Raw genomic sequence first — 5,908 nt, 5'->3', positions numbered from 1 at the left:
TTTTTAAAACCCATCCTTTTTTCTTTTTTTTAAAAGATTTTATTTATTTATTCGACAGAGACAGCCAGCGAGAGAGGGAACACAAGCAGGGGGAGTGGGAGAGGAAGAAGCAGGCTCATAGCAGAGGAGCCTGATGTGGGGCTCGATCCCACAATGCCAGGATCACGCCCTGAGCCGAAGGCAGACGCTCAACCGCTGTGCCAGCCAGGCGCCCCTGGAATAAAATAATAATTAAGAAAAAAACCTAAAGAAATCCAAAAAAGAAAAAAAAAATACAAAGAATATATCCCGGAAGTAATAGCTGTGTGGGCTGGGAACACCAGGCAGGAAGATGATGGGGATGAATAGGGTCCTAAAAGACTTCAAGTTTACAGGGAAGGTACAACTGGAATAAAATTGAGTTTGAAGAAAACAACATTTACCCATAAGTGCCCACCTAGATTCGAAAAATGCAGGGGAAACCTGAGGAAGATACTAACAAACGTATTACTCTTCCAAGTAGACAACAGATCAGGCAAAAACTTGAGGGACCCACTGTTCTACAGGCTGATGGTAAGATTCTCACTTGGAAATGCACCCAGCATCCCAAGAGTGCCTTGAATGGTCCCATTCATCCGTGCTCATCCTCCTCCTCTTAGGATCCAGACTGCTTATGGAACCACCACCCACATGCCAAGAACAACGAGAAGACTCTTTGTCTTGTGGTAGATATTAGAGTCGCCCCCCCAAACTGGAACGCCCATCACTCAGCACTCTCAGCACTCTCAGTGCTGCGCACCTTTAGCGTATTGCCCCTACCACAGACGATTAACACGTGTCTAATCCTTAATTTACTCAAAGAAACTGACAGGCCCTATGTTAAATTATGTTTTGAGCAATGGCTCCACAACTCCAGCCTCCTAAAATGCTCATGAAGAGAAGGGCTGGAAGAAAAGAAGGCCATCAACCGAAATCAAGGGAATTTTCCAATACATAGAAAACAACTATCACACCCATTCACTAACCTATAGAATTAGCCAAGAAAAAGAAAGTGAGAGAGAGGGGTGCCTGGGTGGCTCAGTCATTAAGCGTCTGCCTTCGGCTCAGGGCGTGATCCCGGCGTTATGGGATCGAGCCCCACATCGGGCTCCTCCGCTATGAGCCTGCTTCTTCCTCTCCCACTCCCCCTGCTCGTGTTCCCTCTCTCGCTGGCTGTCTCTCTCTGTCAAATAAATAAAATCTTAAAAAAAAAAAAGTGAGAGAGAAATATTAGGAAAGAAACATTAGTCAGAACTAGTGAGTGTTCAAGATAGTCAGAATTTATAATCTACATTAAATTTCTCTTCAGGATAACCATAACCAAATAGTAAATATAACAGGGAAAACTGACCCTTTGACTCAGGAATGAACTGAGCTGTACTGGCAACATAAGTCAGTTGAAGCAGAAAAGGGAATGCATGGAGTCCCAAGTAGCTTTAGGCACAGTCACATTGAGAGACATGAGCAATGCCGCCAGAACTGTTTCTCCACATTCTAACCTACCCCAGTCTCTGACCTCTGTCCTTCTGTGAGGTCTTCTCTTCCAGGCAGGCTCTGTCCATGCACTGGACACGCCAGTTGAGCAAGAGTCTCATCTGATAGTATCTGCAGAAATCCTGAAGCGGAGTCCTGCTAACTTCACTGAGGAATGGACTCTGTTAGGTCAGGTCTGGGTCATTTTCCCAAACTTGGGGTATGGTCAAATGGGGAGGAGTCAATCCCACCACAAGCACATGGTCTAAGAACAAAGGAAGGGCAGTTTCCCCTAAGAAAACTGCGGGTGTCAGGGGAAATGGGGAAGACAATATATCCTCTCTAGATTCCACCTCCCAATAGCAATAGAACCCAAAGTGTTCTATTGCTATGACCTAAGAACATAGGATCTATATGAAGGAAATCATAAGAGACCTAAAAAAATGAAAGAAGAGTTCATGTTCTTAGAAGGGAAGATCTGATATTGCAAAGATACTACTTATTTCCAAATTCATCTATGATCCAATCACATTTTAATAAAAATCCCAAAACAATGTCTTAATGGATTGTTTATGAACTGTTTTTCAGGATTCACCTTCAGGAATTCACAGGAATAGCCAAGGATTTATTTTTTTCTTTTTAAAGAACAGCACTGGGGAGACTAGAGTAAGAACACTAGATAGTCAGGCAAACATTAACATGTAATAATTCAGACACAGTGCTATTAGCAGAGGAAAAGGCAGGTCAACGAAATAGAGAATACTTTCACATCAGTAGGGGGGGAAATGGACTATCTGCAATGCTGAAATATCTACCCCAACTCTTACAAGAAGTGAATCCCACTTCATACTAGAAGAATTACGGACTGGATCGGTGACCCAGAACACAGACTATTTTCTTACAATCTTGGGACAAAGATGACCTTCCTAGAAAAGAACCAAACTCCAAAAGCCATGAAGGCAACAATGTAGGATGATTTACTACTGGTAAGAGTGTGAAGAGCTAAGCATTCCCTAGCCTGGTGTAAGTCTGGATTTGTAGACTCCATTTTGAATGATAATTTGGTAGTAGCCAAGTTTTAATACATACCTCTAAGATTCCGAATCTCTTTCTAGGATCCTCTCCTACAGACATAGTCATGCATGGCTACGTACAAACAAAACTAGGAGATGTTTCTCAGAGTCCTTAAGAGAAGAAACACCCTAAAATACAGAGCAATGAAAGGTTACATCAGCTCGATCCCACCACCCCGAGACCATGACCCCATCCAAAATCAAAAGTCAGACGCCCGACTGACTGAGCCACTCAGGTGCCCCTTGACTAGTCTTGTAAGCCCTTTCTCTTCAGAACCTACCGCTCTGCCTTGCTGTTCCGTCCCAGGTCATTCTGCACTACTGCGTGAGAAGCTGACGTAACCTTTCACAGTGCTGGGTGTAGAGGCTGCTTGGGATTCTCTCCCGGCCCACCCCCCTGCCCCCACTGCTCACTCTCTCCTCGCTCTCAAAAACTAACCAAAAGAGCAGGTCCAGGATACCATACTATTTTTTGAAACTAAGTACTTAGTATTTTCATTAAAGGGTGCAAGTACTGTTTCAAGCAAGTACCAAATGGAAGACCAAGCCCTGGAATTCAAAGAGGAAATCATCTTTTTTTTTTTTTTTTTTGAGATTTTACTTATTTGACAGACACAGCCAGAGAGGGAACACAAGCAGGGGGAGTGGGAGAGGGAGAAGCAGGCTTCCCGCCATGCAGGGAGCCTGATTCGGGGCTCGATCCCAGGACCCTGGGATCATGACCTGAGCCGAAAGCAGAAGCTTAACGACTGAGCCACTCAGGCGCCCCAGGAAACAATCTTCTGAACAAGGAACACCAAGGCAATCTTCTACTCCAGCCACACTATCCGCGGCCATGACGATGCCAGTGAGCCAGCGTTAGCCAGATTACTGTTTACCACATCATCCGTTCGTACTATGTTCCAGACAGTTTCGGTTGCTAGAGTAAGTGCACTGACTGAAATCAACAAAGGCTGCACAACCTGTTCTTCCAAAGTAATTGGAAACACCACCTTTTCGGACATTAATGCCTATAGGTTTTCTCCTTGGGCATGTCAGTTTCTTAGTTCTGTTACTGCAGAAACGGGATTCAGGCCAGCAGTGGCAGCTAGCGTACATGGCAGGACGTCCATTACATCTGCACAGAACACAGTGGAATTCCAGACCACTCAATGTTCATGAATATTCAGTTACCCATAGGGCCAGCTTTATTCCTGGAGCACCACCTCCCACTCCCACAAGAAGAACTCTTGCTTCACTCAACAGCAAATAACACACAGGGCATCATGAATGGAGCACTCTGCTTCCGAAATCACCGATTTGTTAGAACCACGCACAATCGTAATGTTTTCCCAGTGATCCTGAGCAGTTTGCCAGAACCACTTAAACTGACCCCCTCAGCTAGCTCAGCCAAATCCAGCATGTCACCAGTGAACTGGTCCACGTGAGCAACTGGCTTGGTTCCAGTCGTCTTACGGAGGACTTCAACGTCTTCTCTTCCAATATCCCCAGCCACCATTATCTTCATTTTGTTCAGGAAATGTAATGCAAAATCTCTCAAAGCATCTCTTAGGAAATATTCTGTATGAGAACATTATATCCGGTTTGAAAATTGGGCTCACTAAATTTAGAATATAGGCTCTTTTCTTCCTTAGCACTGGGCCCATCTGGGCATATCGGAAAATACTATGTGATTATCTGTATCTGTTTTGGGAACAGATAAGGAAAACTGGGTAAGGCCAATCTTAACTTTTTCAACTCTGGTTAGGTCATCTTTTGGGTGAGAACCAGCCTTCTACCAACTAGTAGTCATCATTTGTCCCACCCAGTTTTGTTATATATATAAGCTATATATAGTTTATATTTAAACTATACATTACATCGTAACTATATATACACATATACACATTTATTTAAACTAAACAAAACAGGGGAGCCTGGCTGACTCAGTCAGAGCATGAGACTGTTGATCTCGGGGTCATGAGTTCAAGCCCCAATACATTAACTTGGGGTGCCTGGGTGGCTCAGTCGGTTTCAGGTAGGTCATGATTTCAAGATCATGGGTGCAAGCCCCGAGTTGGGCTCCACACTCGGCAGGGAGTCTGCTCGGTGGGGAATCTGCTTGAGATTCTCCCTCTGCCCCTTCCCACCCTGCTCTCTCCCAAATAAATCAATCTTAAAAAAAAAAAAAAAATAAACTTGAAAAAAAAAAACGAGAAAAAAAAACTAGAACAAAACAAAACAAAGTTTACCCACTCCCTGACAACTACCAATCTGGTATCACTGAGGTTGTTTGAATTTTTAAATTTAATTTAATTTATTCTTTTTAGATTCCACCTGGGAGAGAGATCATCAGTATTTGTTTTTCTCCATCTGACTTACTTTACTTGGCATAATGCCCTTGAGGTTTCTTCACGACTTTGGTATCTCCAAGATCCACACCAGCAGCCGTGCGGGAGTCAATCACTTCCCTCACCGCATTTCCACTTACTGGAGGAAGCCGACTGGAACGTGAAGGAGACTTTGAGTTCAGTGGAGTAGTTGCATTATCTAACAGTTTCTCTGTCACTCAATTCCACGGATCAAGACGAGTTAAGATTCCAGTACCCTTTTCCAAATCCTTCTGGAATGACGTGGAAATGATGGTTGGATGAATCCCTTTCTGAAAAACCTTTACACAGGAATCTAGGCGAACCAGCCACGATGATCACCAACGCGGTACCACCTCCTGCCTCTTTATCTAGACAGCGCCGCCAGCATTCTGGCTGCTGGATGAACACTTGGATTTGTTCCAGAATGGTGGCACCTTCATTTGTAATGGTCACATCCTTTCCCATCTTCCCTTATTTTTGTCCTTTTGGTCCCAGGCTTGTTCTAATAGCATCAGCAACAGCTGGACCACGGAGAGATTGCTGAAGTAGACTTGGGGTGGCTGGTTGTGGTCTTCGTCGGCATTTTCCTTGCGGCTGCTGGCCGCCCTGGGGGGCACCTGCTCCAGAGCACCAGTGCTTGGACGTGGGAAGCCTGGAGGGTCTGGGTGGGCTCCGAAAGGACAGCTGGATGTGGACCCCAGCTGGCTGCAGAATGGCAGGCTCCCTTCACCACCAAAGTGGATTAGAACAGGTTGCTCCAAAGTAGCAAACTTTGGCATATTATTTTGAGCTTAAGACAACTGAGAAATAGTATACAGGAAGGGCTCTTTGCCTTCCACTTTTCTGCCTAAAAGCAGGGCAAGAATTTCCTATGAGAAAGGTTTTCTTTGTTTTTGTTTTTGTGTTTTTTTTTTTGAAGAGCACACGTGTGCACAGACACTGGGGGGTGGGGTGGGCAGGAGAAGAAGAGAGAATCTGAAGCAGGCTCCATAC

At 44.6% G+C, this 5,908-nt stretch overlaps 2 pseudogenes; both read right to left on the bottom strand.

The window, feature by feature from the left end:
- Positions 1 to 3,267: 3,267 nt before the first annotated feature.
- Positions 3,268 to 4,356, bottom strand: LOC103676838 (annotated as a pseudogene).
- Positions 4,357 to 4,755: 399 nt separating this feature from the next.
- Positions 4,756 to 5,694, bottom strand: LOC103676839 (annotated as a pseudogene).
- Positions 5,695 to 5,908: the final 214 nt, after the last annotated feature.

The sequence above is a fragment of the Ursus maritimus genome, unplaced genomic scaffold (assembly GCF_017311325.1).
Source record: "Ursus maritimus isolate PB19 unplaced genomic scaffold, ASM1731132v1 scaffold_35, whole genome shotgun sequence".
NCBI classification, from domain to species: domain Eukaryota; kingdom Metazoa; phylum Chordata; class Mammalia; order Carnivora; family Ursidae; genus Ursus; species Ursus maritimus.
Note: the sequence above shows the minus strand (reverse complement) of the source record. Positions and strands in the feature narration are given on the sequence as shown.